This window comes from Mesitornis unicolor, unplaced genomic scaffold (assembly GCF_000695765.1).
Source record: "Mesitornis unicolor isolate BGI_N332 unplaced genomic scaffold, ASM69576v1 scaffold15763, whole genome shotgun sequence".
In the NCBI taxonomy this organism is placed as follows: Eukaryota; Metazoa; Chordata; class Aves; order Mesitornithiformes; family Mesitornithidae; genus Mesitornis; species Mesitornis unicolor.
This window is the reverse complement of record NW_010172713.1, coordinates 12,033-30,209: the sequence shown is the minus strand read 5'-3', so window position 1 is coordinate 30,209 and position 18,177 is coordinate 12,033. Positions and strand designations below refer to the sequence as shown.

Below are 18,177 nucleotides of genomic sequence, written 5' to 3'. Positions count from 1 at the left end.
GGAAGATAGTGTTGGAGCCAAACTTTGTTTAGCACTTGAAGATTAAAAACCAAACCTTGCTGGAAGCTTCCCAGTCAGCCAGACTGCCAGCGGCACAGTGACACTGAAGGAGGTCACGAGCTCTCTGTTAAAAGGCTGAACTAATCTGTGATGAGCTAAATGCTGGCACCAGATTCTCTAAACCACCACAGACTGCTTCTTACAGGAGCTCCAGCAGATCAGCTTGGGCAAATGCCAGTTATTTCAGGAACAAGGACAACAAGCGTAGAACCACAGACAAGACCCAGTTTGAGAACCTATATAAATATATATATATATTTCTTAATACTCACTAGGGTGCTAAACGACCCAATTCTACAAGCGCAGCATCCGGGCAGATTTGTGGTCCTTTATTTTCAGAAGGAATCTAAAAAGCGGGGTGGGTTGGTGGTGAGAGGAAGAAAGAGCTTTCAAGTCACATATTCCTCCCTTGAGAGATCTGCACCCTGAAACTCAGGCACAACACTTGTCAGGGGTGGGTTAAGCCAAAGAGACTTCCCAGGAAGCGGGAGGGAGGTGGAGGTGTCAGGGGGCTCTCAAGGAAAGATGCTGGAGCATCCCCCTGCCCTCCCTGTGCCCCAGTCTGGCTTCAATGGGCAGCACTGAAAAATCTGGCAGAAAGCAAAGACGATGTGAGGGGCCATCCCTCCCGGTGTCCCCCTCACCCCGCTCTTGTTTTGGGGTGGCAGCTGCCAGTGCTGCATTGTGGCGGTGCTCAAAGGGGCAGAGACAGCCCTTTCAGAGCCGAGGTCACGAGCGGGGAGGGAGTAGCGCCGACCCAGGGCTCTCCTGAAAGCCCCTAGCCGTGCAGAGAAGAGTCTCGTAAAAGTTGTCCTTCACCATTTGAACCCAGTCTCTCAGGGAGCCTTTGCAAGTGTCCAGGCTGGGTGACACCAAGCCTGGCCAAGCAGTCCTCAAGGCCAAAAACAGGGATGCAAGACCCCCCCCCGGGCAGCTCAGGGGGATGCTACAGTCCTGGTGAGCATCCCAGGGTGAGCATCCTCCTCCATCCTGCCTGCATCCCCATCAACCCGGCACAAGCACAAGCCAACATCCAGCCCCACTCCATTTCCATCGCTGCTTTTGGCCCCAACTGGTGGGAAATGCTCACGGCAAAGCACAAAACACCTCCAGGAGGCTGGGAATACTAAGCTGCAAAGCCCACCCCAGCATATCACAAGTTACATATAATCAGCCAGGAAGAGCAGCTTTGGTGATGAGAAACCTCCTGAGATGATGTGTGCCAGGACCACCTCCCAGCCCGGCAGCTGGAAGGAGAAACTTCCGCTACCAATATTTCCCTCTCCACTTGAAAGGATGTGGATTTAAGCTGCTTCATTTCTGAGATCACCCCCAGCTCCCTTTGACAATGCAAATTTTGTCAATAAAAACCCAACAGCCTGGCAAGCAGGGAGATCAGAGCCGCCTTATTTCTCACAGGAGGAGGAGATTTGTTTGGCAATTAGCCTTTTCCTGGAGAACAATAGTTCAATAAAAGCTTTCCTTTCTTTTAATTTCCCCCTTTTTCCTTTGCCCCCTGCTCCTCCAGTGAATATTTCGGCTCTGAATTTGTATGCAAAGGCTCAGTGCCAAGCTCTCCATTTCACCGCTCCCCATTTCAGCAGTAATCCCCGGGGTGAGACGGGCTCTCCGAGTGTAAAACCGAGGGGGAAGGCAGGCAGGTTTTTCCTCTCTTAAAAGCCTCTTAACCAATTTGGCTTCCCAAACCGGGGTTTCCAAGCCACTCCAGTTCAGCAGCACGGCAATGTCTGCTGTGGGGCCACCACCATAACAAGGACACAAGGAGCTACTGGCTGAGTGCCGGCAGGCTAGTTTTGGGTCACGTTCAAGGTTTGTAGGATTATCCATGCTTAAGGTGAGACTACTGGAACCACTGATGTTCTTGCAGCTCGTGGTGTGTAGCAAGCTGGGGTTTTTTTTCTTTTTAAAAATGGAAACTGGGTGAAGGCGGCTGTAAACAGGAGTCCTTCCTAACAGGGACCCTGATGGGTAGATATCATTAAACTCGTAGTCCAGAAAGTGCCCAAAGCAAACAAAACACACTTGTCAGATCTCTCAGCTAGCCTACCCATCGGCAGTGCTCATTTCCCTTTAAAGATTTTTAAATCCTGATGTTAATCCAGAGTGATTTTTCCCCCTAAAGTAGGAACTTGGGGTTGAGAATTCCTTGATAAATATGTCTGATGGCAGAAATGGCCCACGACCACTTTCCTTCCCGTACGACACTAAATACCTCCCTGTGCTTCAGCAGACAAATGCTGAAAAACAATATATGTGAGCTTGTGTCGGGCACAACATGGTCCCAACAGCTCCAATGTGACACCTGCTCCCAGCTGGCCTGGGAAAAAGCAGCAGTTTTTATCACATTACACTGAAAGACTGCATTTAAACATGATAAAGAAAAGCAGGCGAGCACAGCAGGCGGGACTAATTGGAAGGCTTGATGGTATTTTTTTAATGTAGATGCAACACGATGTAGCTTATGGCAGAAGCCCCGCTTTGACCAGGAGCTTGCACCACCCCATGGACAGCCGGACTTGGGTTTCTCAGAAGAGCTGCTCAAATTCATCACCTGCAATTTGCAGGACCTGGCTTAATGGAGGCACACCATTTTAATTGCCCACCAACAGCAAGGAGCAAGGAAGAGCTCACTCCAAAGCTGGCAGACCCATTGCTGCCAGGGATGGACTGAAGGAAGGTCCCTCTTCCCTGGCAGGAGCATCCACAGGGGAACATCCATCCAGTGGAGATCCCAAGGGCATGCATTTAAAAATCAATAGAGGCTATTTTCATGCTTAATCCAGGAAATATCAGCATCAGCAGCATCAATACAAACCAAAGTTAAACACACCAAGTACATGCACAGGATTTTTATTTCTTCTTTTGTGCACTGATAACCCAATCTGTTTCTCCCTAGACACTCTGAAGTCCAAACAGGGCATCTGTAGCACCCCTATTGCTTCAGGCATCCTGCCCGCCTCAATCTCTACATGCTGCCTAAAAAATGAGCCGCTCCAGTGAGGAAATCACCCTCGAAGATGCAGTATCGCAGCGACAGCGGCCACCTCCCCATCAGGGCTACAAACAGAAGTGGATTTCTCTTCTTTGCAGTTTTCACACTGCACCAGCCAAAAATTGCAATACAAGCTTCCCATCCCTGTAGGTATTTATACAATGATCTCCCTTTTCAATAAAAAAACCAAACAACTCAGCCTCACAATTGCAAAGAACTGCTTGAAAAAGTGACCCAAGGTGGTCCCGAGGGGCTCACACAACCTGAGAGAAGATAACTGTGTTTGAAGTTTTTCATTTAATCTCATCTGCTGCAGGAGAACAGCCTGGGTGTTCACATATTTGGGACTAGCCATAGTCAAGACGCACCCACAAACCTTTCCAGCCAGCACCACAGGAATGACATGGGTTCAGAAGGCCACAGTGTCACCTGTTTGTGTTGGGGTACAGCGCCATGCTCTGCCCTCAACCATCCACCAGCTCCCTCCTGCACACCCACTGCTGTCTCTGCAGAGATGCTCCATGCATCAACACCATCACATCGCTCACCTTCCTGAGTCTTGGACCAGTCCTCGATGCTGCTGGCCCTTTCCAAGCTCACAGCGCCTTGCAGATGACTTCTTGCTTGGCGTTGGGAGTACAGCACTCTGGCCAGCAAAGTGAAATTACTTCTCCCCATCAACACCAGTCTGGTTCACTCACAATCTGAGCAATGGAGAACTTCACCTCTTTGAGGGTTCCCAAGTCCTGGTGGTGGCAGGGTCTTGCAGAGGTCTTCACAGCTGCTGCCTTTGTGACATTGTTTCAAAGTTCATCTCCTTTCCTGGTGGCAGAGTGATGTATTTGACTGACATCAGGTCTGCTCAGCTCTCCAGGGAGAAAGTGCATCCCCAACACCTCAAAACACCCCCCCATTGCTTCAGCAGCTTTGAAACAGCTCTAGCAGCAGAGGTTGCAACTGAGCTTGCTGAGAGGAGCCCCTCAGAGCTGCAGCTTTCCACTGGCCACCTCACCCGATCCTTCAACACAGCCCAGACCACACCGTTGATAAGGAAACGGGCCCCAGCAGTTTGAAGCTCAGTGAGCTGAGCCCTATTCCTCGATTTGTGCTTCCTCATGACCATGTTACAAGGCTCACCAGCCAGTCAAGCCAAGGCTTCCAGTGAGGCGAGCCACGTTCATCGGGCTCCCTAAGTGGCTACACAGAGCCTCGACAACAAAAAAACAAAGCCAAGCCACTGGCTCAGGGGCTGCAACGCCAGAGCATTTCTGCTGAGACACCTAAGGTCCCACTGCTCTACGCTTTGCCACGAGATGAAGGTGGCCACTCTTAGCCCTTAACACACACACATCCATCTCAAACCCTCCTGACAATGGAGCAAGGACATCCAGAACCTCTACCATCCAGCACCTCCATCTCAAACCCCTTCCTACAATGGGGAGCCTGCAGGTTTGCTGTCCAACCACTCCACTAAATCTTGAAAAACATTTTCCTCCATGTCTAACCTCGCTAGCCCACAGCTCCAAATTAACGCTACAGTTTGGATGCCCTAAACATATACAGATTAAATGACTCAAAGAGAGAGTAACCCTGAGATCATCCACAATCAGTGGACTGTCCACAGGGAAGGAAATAAAATAGTTTTTGGAAAACAATTCTTCATAGCATTTTCCAGCACAAGACCTGTAACACTGCAGCGAAAGCTTGAAAAGCTGCACCCTGGATTTAGGTACCCAAAAACTCCAGATTCACTCCACTGCTGCCAGAGATGCCACAGGAGGAGACAGCACCCTGAAACAACTGCCTCTAAGATAAAAACTTTCAAAACCCCATTAATCCAGGTTTTTAGAGCTGGCAAGAGCTATCCATGCCCATTGACTGCAACACAAGCCGTGAGAGCAGGAGAAGGGGAGGAAAAGCATCTTCCAGGCAGTCACAGGCACTTTTTTTCTCAGCTAAGTGCCTCGTGAGGGGAGCAACCCATGCATCAACAGGAGCGCTTGAAGCATGCCAGCACTTTATAAATTCACTTTCAGTAGATTTACCAACATGTCATATGGAGAAAGAATGCGTGCTATGCAAATCCAGCCCCAGACTGCTCCCTGCCTAATCTAGCTTTAGATTCAAATGCTTATTATTACCATGGTGTCTAATCGGGTAATGCGTAATAGCCAGGTTTAGTTCAGGCTCCCAGTACTTCAGCTGTACTAAGGCACCAAATGAAAAAAATAATTTAAAAGAAAGAGGAAAACAAAAAGCAAAACCCTAACACTGCAGAGAATTAAAGCTCTGGTGGAAAGCAGAGAACAAAAAACAGGTGTGCAAAGAACTATTGACACCTATCAGTAAAAGCCAGGCAGATATGCAAACATTTGGCAGCTCCTCAAGAACACAGTGAACATTGAGTCCTGCTGGCACCTCATTGTATCCCTGCTGGGAAGTAGGTGGCTTCTGGGGTCTCTCTCTTCCCTCAGTGAGATGTGAGGTGATGCAAGGATCTCACACTCCCATGTAGGACCCAGAAAGCTGTAAGCAGCACTGAGCACAGTAGGGTCACACTAGAACCTCCAGGCTACAAAGCACCTTATGGATGCTCTGGACACCCATGAACCTGGGCAACACTTCCAGAGCCTGGGCAACACGTGCCAACCAGGAGGGAGGTTTGGGGAGGAAGGCGGTCCCTTACTGCAGCAGAACACAGGGACCATGGGAATGCCATTTCCAGAGGCCACTGTCTCCCTGTTTGCTGGCACCAGTCACACAGCAAGGCTCACACCATGACCAAGGCCATCTCTGCCCTTAAGGGACAAGGTGATTCATTCAGCTCTTAGGTTTGCCAAATACTCGGTCTGTCCAAGCCATAGCCAACCCTAATACCTCCAAGATACAACCCAGATGCCAACCTTTCTCCTCCACCGTGCGGCTACAATTCAGCCACTGTGCACCAGAAATAACCCTGGGGCAGGGACACAGGACCCACCATGCAGGCATGACAGGTCCTCCTCTTCATCTTCTGCTCACCGGCCATGAGGCTTTCCAGAGATGGAAGACAGTGAGGTTTTCAACACCAACATCCAGCTCCCACCTTCATGACACGAAATCCCAGCAGCTTGTTCTCCCCTGCCTCCACAATGCTGAATGGCACGCAGACCTGCAACCAGCTCCAGCAAAGGCTCAAGACATGGAAACGTTGCTACCATAGCCTCTGAAGACCCTACAAGACTGTGTTGACCCTGCTAAGCTACAGAAACCACACTCGATGGGGAAAGCAGCGCTAGGAATACCAACAGCAACAAAGATGGGATTTCCCTCTGTGAACACAAGCAATAGAAGCTACATTTATATTAGAGCTGCAAGATGAGCTTACATTTACTTGACATCAGAAAATTTCCGTAGGCTGTAGAGGCCTGGGCCATAGAAACACTGTAACTGCCTCAGTTGACCAAAATGGGACAAAAAACAAAGAGGATAGTCAAAATCTGGGAGAGGGCACATGATGGGAGGCATGCAGTTGTGATACAGAAAGCAACATTTAGCGCTTGGGAAAAAAAACCTGGCAGTGGAGTAAAGAAGATAAAGGCGGCACTGAACACAGCAAACTGGACTGGAGACAGAGAAATTTTAACCAATCATATATTAGCTTAGCTGGGGTGGGTAGAGCGTGCAAGATATATGCAGCCACTTAGGAGTCAGATAGACGCGTGCATAGAATGCTGGAAATGTATAAAAATCATGCTTTGTGTGTAATAAATCGGCTATCAGAGCATCATATCGGTGTGCTGTAGTCCGTTTCCTCGCATGGACACCAACAGTAGGCAAACATCTCCCCCTACAACACCTACGCGTCTGTGCAGAGCCAGGCAGCGTGGGCTCTCTGGTGTCTCGTAACGTGGTAAATCCAACTAAAGCACTCTTTATGGCTTAGATGTTCATAGTATTTACATGCATTCTCTGGTGTCCAATAGAGACTGGATTTTCATTGCATCCATTCCCTTAATAAAAAACCTCCACAACACCCTTCTAGCCCGATACGTGTTTTGACAAAGCTCACAGCAGCTCCACATGTTTGAGATGAAAATCAACCTGGAAGAGAGGACAAAACCAGCCAATGGACTGGATGAATTGTCAGTGACAGGGGAGGAGGAACAGATGGACAGACCAACTTTAAAGCTTCCTTTCATTAGGAAACCAAGCTAAAATCACAGGGTAACTTTCAGTGATGCACATTATTACTGTGGGAAGTGAGGCAGCTGATATTCTGGCTCTCAGGCATGTGTGCTCTGTGCCTCATCATTTACTGAATGAACATTCAAATGCTTCAAAAGGAGGAGGAAAACAAACCCAGCGAAACAAGCAGCTGCAGCTTGCAGTGTTTTCATAAGCCTGGTCAAAGACTGAGCCAGATCTACCAGCGCCTACGTTGCTGCCTGGCTGTGTGGGCTGGGCTCTGCACCTCCTCAGCTCGTGCTCCAGTGCCTGGAGCTGGTCTGGGGGACTTTTTATCTTGCTCTTGTAGCCGAAATGACAGCAGGGATGGTTAAATGAGGTGGGAAGAACCCCTTTCCCACGCAGCCCAGCCCATGGTGCCGAGGGAAGAAAGCTTTTTGAAACTCTCCACTTAAGGACATGGATGGGGATGCTAGGGATGGGGTAGTCCTGCCCAGCATTGAAGGAGCAACACAAGTAGCATCTACCTGGCCATGGGGACTAAATACCCCAGCAAAGTCACACTCATTTGTGAGCCAAAAAAAGAAAGAGTTCACATTCCTGCATTTACAGCCACTACCGCTTCTGGAGCTCTGTCTACAAGGGCAGGGTCATTCCCAGCGATGACAGTGAAGAGGTCCTTCCTCCCACCATGACACAGGGACTCACGCATATTTCCAGGGAGAAAAAAAGTATTTCAGAGCCTCAGCAACTGCATTTCTGGAGCTGTGAATAATACACATGCAAAAAGCATGGTTTGCTTATGATAGCCCAGCATGGCAGCCCACTTGAGATGTAAAAATAATTTAATGAATAAGTATATTTAGATTTATAACCTCACAGCAGCTTTATTTATAGGGATGCCAATCACTTTTACAGAGATATAAAACTAACTGGCAGAATGCCTTAGACTATATCCAGAAACCCATCTGTAACAAATCTAAGCCGTGATAGCTCTGCATACGTTTGGCCAAACAATAACTCTAATGCCAGCCATCTTGACTTTAAATGTACAGATGGGCTGGGGGGGGCTTGCCAAGCCCACCACACGGCCAAAAATGGATGAATTTTACTGTTACCTCCTATAAACTGGTTGGGGAAAGGACAAGATGAAGGAAAACCAGTCACCATCTGGGCTGTGTGGATGCTAATACCAATGCAATGCTGGCTGGAGAGCAAGCCAGCATCCTGCTGGCTACAGGTGAACCTCTTCCAAAACCTTTCATCACTGAAATGGGGAGCTATAAGAGAGGAAAAAAGACCCACTGGAGCTCTGCAGCACCTTTAAAAGGTCAGAGCATTAAGCTAGGGCTCTTGTGTATAGTTTTTTCCATCCATCACTCAAGACACAAACCTTTATCTAAACCTGCTGATGTCAAGGGAAGAGGTCACCATTGATTTCCATGGGGCTTGTGCTGCAGCATCCCAAACTACAGGGGTGGGTCTGGGGGCTTCCTGTTGCTGCTCCTCCAGCTCAGGCGGGGACCACCTGGAGAGCTGAAAAGTCGGATCTAATTCACAAGAAACAAAGAAAAAGCTGCTCTTTGTCCCAGTGGTGTGTCTGAGGTCAGGGTGTCTCAGAAATGGGGAAAACGGAGAAGGCTCCATGTCAAATACAGATCATGGCTCCATGCATCTCATCCATGAAAGCTGCAGTATTTTGGCAAATGCCAAGGTGGAAAAGGTTACTCTGGAATATTGCTTTGAATAGCTCTGGGAACAAACCCAGCATTAATTTTCAACACTTACTCAACAAATTATTTGAATAAACACAGGGAGGCTTGCGCGCACATACTGACAGCATTATTTGTTAGGTTTTTGCCTCTGCTCCTTAGATAACTTATGAGAAAACAACTCCCAGCACACATGATCACCTTCCAGTTTGATGCATAGATTCAACTGGCCCTGTCTTGGGGACAAGGTAACCTCTCAAGACCCCTTCCACCCCAATTTTAATACCATTTTACACCACAAACTGTTTGCACACTGGCATTTGCTCTGATTCATTCCTGGAAATAAATACATCTAAAAAAAGTAATTGATTGGAAGAAAAAAAACAGAAACCCAACAGCAGTTCCCTCTCTCAAGGACAAAGCAAAGGAAAACAACCAGACGCAGAGCTACAACATCCTCAATCCAAATGTTTTCTAAAACATTTGCAAATGTTTTCCAAAGCTTCCAGCTGAAGCTTTCACAGTGAGGCTGCAACTCCACCAAAGCCTTGGGCTACGGTTGCAGCCCGTGACATTATTTGAGTGCAGCATCAACCAAGGAGACGATCGGTGATGACTCCTCCAACAACACACCTGCCAAAACACAGTTTTGAAGAAAAACTGCCTCTGCTTTCTCAATGGGGCATCTTCCAACGTGATGGAGCTCGATTGCTACGGGGGCTTTCAGGAAGAGGGAGTCAGTGAATGAACGTGGTCAGATGTCCTCACCTTCAGGGCAGGCTTTTGAGTTTATTCCAAGCACCTTAGGAACCACTCCTCTGCCTCTAATACTTCGTAATTATGGAAAATAATAAACTAAATAATAAAATAATAAAATTATTTTTAAAAATTATTGCAAAAAAACCATCTGTGGAACGTAAAGAGAAAAACATACAGTTTCTACACTTAAGCAAGAAATGCTGAAGTTCTGTGCAAACACTAACAAAAGTGGACACTTATATTTATTACACAGCCCAAACTGAGACGGCTGTGGGAGATGCAGGTCTGAGCAGCTGACCCCAACCGCAGCAGCTGGAGGGCAAACAGCCAGGTCTCAGCAGTGCTCAGTGCAAGAACCAACCGCTATGGGGACCGCGGGCTGGCACACAGCAGGTCCCCGTCCCCAGCCTCCTCGCCCCACTGCTGATGCGACAGCTTCCACCCATGCCAGTGGCCCCATCAGAAATGGCAGTGCCCACAAAGCAGACTCTTAGAGGTCTTCCAAAGTCCAAAGCTGATCTCCAACTCTTTCAACTTGCTTCTGGACACAATCAAAACCCAAAGCAGGCTCCTTTCTGAAGGAGCCCTCCTATCAACTGTATGCAGGCTTTTGATTAGACCTTTTGTAGAGTTAAAAAAAAAGCCTTGCTTGAGGATGATAAAGTCTAGACACTACAATATCTTTTCCAGCTGATCCAGCAAACCTAAAATGCCCTCCCTTGATCTCGGACTGCCACGATCAAAGCTGTTATCCCATTTGGAGCCCTTCTGAAACTTTAGCTTCCAAATGTGCAAGTTATTTTTAAAATCTAAACCAAGCCAAGCCTCCTGTTTGGAGTTTTATGAGGAAAGCGGAGTGTGTGCTCCTTCCAAACCTTCTCCCCTGCCACATCTGGAAGTGGCTGGTGGGCACATGGTGCAGGGAGAGAGCAAGGAAGCAGCCTCAGTCTTGGGGGCACCTCAGTGGTACCCGGTGGACACGGTCTGCTTGTGCGGGGGAGCACAGCTGGTCCTCTCAGGGGGGCTGTGGTGAGTGGGAATATTCTCCATCTTTGACTGAGATAAAGGCTTTTGGAGAGCAAACATCCTCTGCATCCCAATCCGTAGGACCTGGGTCTGCCTCTGGCATCCTCCATCACAGGGCTGTGTTATTGTGGGGGCCAAGAAAAGGAAACAGCATGAAATACCTTCATTTTCTACAGGAATTAAATAAAACTAAGTGTTACGGGTTTCCTTTACCAAGTAGCAGGACACCCAAGCGTGCAAAGAACAGCCAGTTCTGCACCAAAGGACAACTGGGGAAGTAAGATATTCCAGGAAAAAATCATCTTCCAGTTTCAAGGAGGAGTATTTCAGGTGGCTGAAAGGAAAAAAGAAACACACAGCCCTGCAAAAGCATAGGAAAGCCAAAGGGCCATCGGCTCTGCCGTAAGTGGGATGTTCAAAGAGATGTGATGGAAGACCAATCAGCCCATCCCAGATCATCTGGTGCTATGAGGTGACTGCCAAACCCTCTGGCATGCAGTGACCAGTTCCTGTGGTCAGTTCTGATGGCCAAGGCTCGCAGAGGCCAGGCTGGGGGGAGTCAAAGGATGAGCAATCCAGAGTGACAAGGAGCTTGGGGATAACTGGAAAGACTTTTTGAAAGCATGTGGCCACCAAGCTGCACCTCCCATGTCCCAAGGCAAACCTGCAATGGGGACATTCATCAAAGAGAGACGGGGACAGGCAGTGACTCCCACCAAAGAAAGGAGCAGAGAGCCACATGGAGCATTCACATGCTCCAAAGCTATTTAAAAGCCAAATTCAGGTTCCTAGTGAATGCTTCCTTTAACTGAGCAGCTTCTAAAGTACAAGACAAAGAAGCCACAGTATCTTCCTTTTCTCCCAGCATTCACCTCCATGGTGCTGCCTGCTTTCATTCCTCTCCATGCTTTCACCTTCCTCAACTCTCAGCAGCTCTGCTCCTCCTCTCCACCTCTCTCTCCTCCAGACCAAGCCAATCTGTGAGAAGCTGAGTGGAGTGGGCAGGCACGTGCCAGGAGGATGGGGATTAGAGACCTGCCACCCCTCTAGCATCCTTCGCTGCGGCTGGATGTGTCCTGCTGGGCAGGAGCAATGGCAGCGCTGCACATCACACATCCCCAGCACTTCAGGAAGTGTCATCTGAACCTCCACTAGCTTTCCAGCTGGGTAAACGTCAAAGAAAGTATCAGGTTGACAGCCTTCCTTAAGAATATTCCATCAAATCAGACTTTTCCCACCCCTGTGCACACCGGAGCAGAAAAAGTAAGGACCACCAGAAACCTGGCGCCGGCTGTGACAGCTGCCATGTCGGTCCCAGAGAGGACAGCGGATTTGCCAGCATCTCCCCAAAATGTTGCTTGGGAGCTGGGTGAGGTGGACAGGATGTGGGAAACCTGCCCAGCTTCAGCTCTGCTGTGGCACAGAGTCTGACACGTGCCCCAACGCAGCGAACCCCAACAAATGCAGAGGAGATGGACTTCAACCTCAGTCTCCATGCAAGCATGTTTTGCTGGGTCCCCTGAAGCCACCAAAGCCCCACAGGTCCCGATGGCCTCACCTTGCACTCACCCTGGCCCCTTCCCTCTAATAAGCTCCTCCTGGGGAAGGAGACAAAAGCCCTTGTTTTGCATCTGTAATCCCCAAGAAGGGCTGACACAAAGTTACTGACCTTGAAAATTCACGGTCCCCATCACACAGGAGAGCTGATGGCAATGGCTGCTTCTGGATTTAAAAGGATCTAAACCCATCACGGAGGCAGCGCGCACTCCGAACCCTTGCCCCAGAGTTGGCACACCTGACATGATAAATGAGGTGGCGAGGGCAGCCGAGGAGCCAGCATCCTGGCACACAACCCCTACCCACTCCAGCTGGGGAAGAAACAGAAACTAAGGGGAAAAAAACTGCAGGCTCACACTGCCATCAGCACAGCAGCCGCCCTCGGCTGCTCTCTGCAGTAAATACTGAAGGGAAAATATCATGCGATTCATTTAGGCGCCAAGCACGAAGCAGGGGTGGGTACTACACCACTCCTGTCTCACTGTGGGGCTTTCCAGCCATTCCGTCCTCTTCTGCAGTGTTTTGCTGCATCTTTCTCATCCCCCATGTTAGGGAGAGGGAAAATATGTACATCACCCACTTCCCTTCCCAAACCAAACATGCAAATACAGGCTCAAAATCAACCCAGTATCCAATCCTGGCAAACTTATAGTGGTATTCTACTTCCAGGCAGAACTGTGATTTTTATAAGGGATATCACCAGGTTAAGGAGTAAAAGGCGTAACTGTGCAAGTGAAAGCAAAAGCCCTTTTTTTCTGCAAAGCCACTTTTTTCCCTCCTCTTCCTGAAATGCCAGGGACTAACACAGCTCTTGCCAGTTCAGTGGGGTATACACGCAGGCTTGGCTGAAAGCAACCTCATTAAACTGGCTGGGTCATTAAGCACCAATCCAAACACGCAGTCCTCTGATCACCGCATGATGGGCTGGGAACCAAAGGCAGCTCCTCGCAATTAAACCCGTGACAATCAGGAAAAATCCTTATAAACCCCACCAAGAACAATCCACCAACACCACCCCCACCCTCCTCCCGTCTTTTTTTTTTTTACTTACATAAGCAGCATGACAGGTAACTTGGAGAAAATCAGATGTTTAATGATTAAGCGACACTTAGGCAGCGCTCTGGAAGATAAATACGCCCTTTGGAAACCCTGCAACAAAAACAGAAGGCATAAACAGACAGTAACTAATTATTCTGATTACATCTTGGAAGACCTGAAATACCCGACTGCAGCAGAACAAAGCTGGTGTGCGCTGGGGCTGTTCGCAAAAATAAGTCACACCCTTTTTCAAAAGAATTCACCCAAATAAACGGTAGGTGGATCTCAGTTGTTTTTGTTTGCCTGCGTGTTTCTTAAGGTCTCGGTTGATAGGAAATCTCTGCTGCACCCCGGAGGGATCCCGTCGTCTTCAGCTAAAATTAGACTTGAAGGAAAGCAGACCAAGGTGAGCGTCTCCAACCCAGGCCAGCACGCTTGAGGAGCGGCGCGTTGGGGTTTTTCCTCCCCTCCCATCACAACCAAAAAGAGACGTTTTTTTGGATTAAAGGGTATGAATGAAAAGAAATAAATAAGGCGTGCCTTGAGTGAGAAGGGAGGGGACAGCAGGTCTACCCCACTGCCAGGCTCACAGTGACCCAAGCGGGGCCTGGAATACAGGGAGGTGAGGATGCAGCTGAGCCATGGGGATGGGATGGGGTGGGGTGGGGTGGCTCAACCTAGTGATGAGAGGAACCAGCAAAGCCCAGCAGCAGCAGCTCACCCACCACCATGGATGCAGAGTAAAGCACCTGCTTTATTGTGGTCCATGACACCAGCGCCAGGAGCCTCTGTTACAGTAGACAGCCAAGACAAGGGGATGTGCTCAGTAGCTGTTCCCCTGCTCCCCTGGCCTTGGAGGAAAATCATCGCTTTCCTCCTCCCCTTCTCTCTGCCCTCCCTCCACCACATTAAATGTCAGTAGAGCTCAGGGGAATATTTAATCTCAAACCTCAGTAATCAATCAGTTCACCCTCACACATGAGGAAGAGTCACAGCAGTGAAAACAAAATCCCATTTCTTCCCAGCAATATGATGTTTTAATTACATACGTAATATTTCCCTTTTAACATAAATACTGAACAGACTCAGGTGGGGAAGGACACAGTGCCAGAGAAGAACATGGGGACAAGGGTGGGGGGAAAGGGAGGAGAAACCATCCTGGCAATTATTTTGAATGACAATTTTACCTGGTTGCTCCAGGCTGCCATTGGCACAGTGATGTTTTGACCTCCCAGAGGATGGGCAGCAGTGTGGCGATACACTGGTTTTATCCCAACACACCAGCAAGCGTGCAGGAAAATGGGGACAGCAAACGCACAATGGACACAAGTGGAAAGGTTCAGGCCATACTGTGACACCAATAACAGCAAGTTTGGGCAATTCTGGGACAGTTCCCTGTAAACACTTGTTTTTTTCCCCAAGTGCAAGCATGGCCGGACCAGCAGGACCATCAGATGGCTGTGAGCAACATCCCTCCTTCACTCAACCAGAGCAGTCCCAAGTAAGCACAGCTCACAACCAGCTATGTTAAAATATATACTTATTTTTGTTTAAATACAAACACACGCACAGACGTTTCTCGCACATAACAACAAAAGAGGGGACACCCCGCTGATACCCCGTGTGCAGCTCAGCTGCTCTCTGCAGCGACAGAGGAAATGAGAAGCAGAGAGCAGGCACGCACCTGCTTTGGCTCTGGAAACGCTTCTGGACTTTCCCGGTTTTCCCAAGCAAAACATCCCAAACAGGGTTATCTTTGCCTTCTTTCTATGTAGCAGAGCTGGGGTTTTGAACACTCTTTTTTTCAGGCAGATCCCATGGCAGGCTTCATAAACACGAACGCATCACTTTCAAAAGATGTGCACTCCTTGGCTCACAAAGAGTAGTCTTTTGGAAAGGGAGGTGGCACGATGCAACAGGAATTTTTCAATTTCTGTCAACAGGAAACATCACGCAGAGATCTGCAGTGGAAATCTACCTGTAACCGAGATTTCTGCACTGTGGTCTCCTTCCAAAGGCCAAAGCTCCCTCTCCTCCTTTAATTTTTGGCTTCAAATTCCCCAAGACCTTCAACACTAGGAATTGTTTGGCACAAGGGACAAATTCCTCAAGCTACACAGGCATACCTAGAGAAACTACTGTGCTCACACACTCCCTAACTTCTTTAGTGCACATTGGGAGACACACAATCGAGAGGGACTGGGCACCATCAGCCACCCGCAGCGTGTTCCCAGAGGATCCAGCCGTATCCGCATCCTCTCCCAAAGAGCAGTACTGCACAGTGCGATTCAGGACAGAGACGCTCAGTGCAGTATCTAGAGCAAATTAAGCCTCCCAGGCAAAGCAGCAAGCATGGATTTATTGATTCATGGAAAATGTCCTTATAAATTACTTCATTCAGATCAACGGGACAAGACAAAATGAGGGCTAGCCTCAGCAGTAAGAGGCTGCAGTGCTATCATGTCAGTCTCACACTCCAGGAGAAACCACGCTTTTCGAGCAGACGCTTCTAATGGGGCTTCAGGTTGGCTGGAGGGTGAAGCACAGGTGGTCAGTACAGATCAAGTGTCTGGTCTGAAAGAGTGATTTCTCCTGGAGTATGGGACTCCCAAGCATTGCAGACTGGTTTTAAACTAAAAGAGCCTGGTTTTAAACTAAAAGAGGGCAGATTCAGATTAGATATAAGGACAAAATTTTTTATGACGAGGGTGGTAAAACAGTGGACCAGGTTGCTCAGAGAGGTGGTAGATGCCCCGTCCCTGGAAGCATTCAAGGTCAGGTTGGACAGGGCTCTCAGCAATCTGATCTAGCTAAAGATGTCCTTGCTCACTGCAGGGGGTTGGACTGGATGGCCTTTAGAGTTTCTTTCCAACCCAAATCCTATGAAAAATGAATAAATACATGGCCGCACCTGTGCCTTATTCTGGATAGCAGTCACCCAGCTTTGGCTTACAGATACAGACTTTTTGCTAGACCAAAGAGCTGCTGGATGCCCACCATCACCCCCTGATAAAGCGATATACACTTACATTGTTTAGCTTCTTGATGAAAAGGCAAGAAGATTGCTCATGTTCCCCCAGCATGAAGCATTTCCTCAGCTTTTATGCACATGCAGCACTTCCCTGCTTCCTCACCAGTCAAATGAGCTCCATCAAATAACACAGGCAGGGCCAGGCTCTGCTATTCCACCATGGGCTCAGCAACAGCCTTGCTCCCAAACTGCCTGCAGCTGATCACAGTTCCAACCACTTTCCATGGCTCCAAATCGCCTCCTGGGATCACTTCCCAGCATCCCCATCTTTAGATTGTCTCCTAGTTTTTAAAACAGGTGCTAATTTGAGACCTACTTTTAAAAACCATCAGTAAAGATGCTGAGTCACGTCGGATGCCTCCAGGATGGTACCTGCAGAGGTCTTCTGGGAATGCCTCCGCCTCATGCAAACTCCCCTGCTGGTAACATTAAAACTACAATTATCTCTGCAGCTTTATAAAGGTACCGCATCTCTGGCAGCAATCTGAGGCAGGGACTCCCAGCAGTGATGAGTTCGGGCACCCACAGCTGTGTTTGCCATCCCCATCGCTTGCAGTCACCCACGCCTCGCTATGCTGCCTCACCCGTTCCCCAGAACACACCCAATCCCCCCGGCACCGATTAGTATTTTGATAAACGACATGTCTTGTCATATCTATTCACTTAACTCGACATCGAGGGGTTGCCATTCCCACGTGCATTGGCTTTGTGGAATAAAACACTAATGGGTTTCACATCCGTGATGTGACACCCTCCCCGCTCCCAACCCCAGGGCATGGCTTCCGGCTCTGCAGCATCCTTCAGGTTCCAGCATCCTTCTGCCTCAGGGACCAGGAACTGGACTACCTGCCTCTGCCCCACTATTTGTGGGTGTTGGAGAGAATCACAGTGTCACAGCATGGTTGGGGTTGGAAGGGACCTCTGGAGATCACCCAACGCCCTGCTAGAGTAGGATCACCCAGAGAAGATCACACAGGATCGCATCCAGGCAGGTTTGAATGCCTCCAGAGACATAGATTCCACAGCCTCTCTGGGCAGCCTGGTCCAGGGCCCTGGTACCCTCAGAAACGAAGATTTTCCTTATGTTGAGGTTGAACCTCCCGTGTACTGGTCTCTGACCATTGCCCCTTGTCCTGTTGCTGGGCACTACTGCAAGAGTCTGACCCCATCCTCCTGACACCCACTCTTTAGATATTTGTAAATATTAACGAGATCCCACCTCAATCTCAGAAAACAGCTCTTTATACAATGAGAACTTTTTAAAAAATCAATGGATTTATATCACTGCAGCATTTGCAAATATCCCCTTACAGCAGGGGGACTGTGCACAGCACCAGGGAGCATCCGACAAGCTCTGCTCTCAAGACACCAGGATAGCACTGACCGCCCTGCCCCTGGAAAGCAACTCTCTGCTTCTCTTAACTAACAAACTGCAGAAGCTGAGAAGTTGATCTTTCAAGGGTAAAGCTGATTTCCCCTACTTTTATTGAAAATTTGCCTCCCCTCTCCAACTGTAAGCCAAACCAGGGATAAAGCAGGTCAGTGGCTCCTTCTTTTAGGTCATAATTATATATATATAAATATATTTTTTAAAAAACTAAAGGGAAACTCATTGACTTAAACACATTGATCAGCTTAATTAACCCTCTCCAGGAGTTTTGGGTTTTTTTTAAATAACAGAAGCAATCAATCATCCCATGGAGTGCAACCACCCATTTCCTCCGAAGCGCTCACTTCCATCTGCGTCTGAAGCAATCTCGGCTTCTCCCGGGGTGCAGGAGCAGGAGGGCAGCGGGCCAGCACAGCACACGACG

At 48.7% G+C, this 18,177-nt stretch overlaps 1 protein-coding gene across 1 annotated transcript in view; it reads right to left on the bottom strand.

Annotated features, from left to right (window-relative positions):
- Positions 1–13,443, bottom strand: part of LOC104537564 (disheveled-associated activator of morphogenesis 1) — a gene marked incomplete at its 3' end in the record, with an annotated part of 51,699 nt that extends 38,256 nt beyond the window's left edge. The window contains exon 1 of the mRNA XM_010180486.1: positions 13,346–13,443. The remainder of the gene's footprint in view (positions 1–13,345) is intronic.
- Between the last annotated feature and the right edge of the window lie 4,734 nt (positions 13,444–18,177).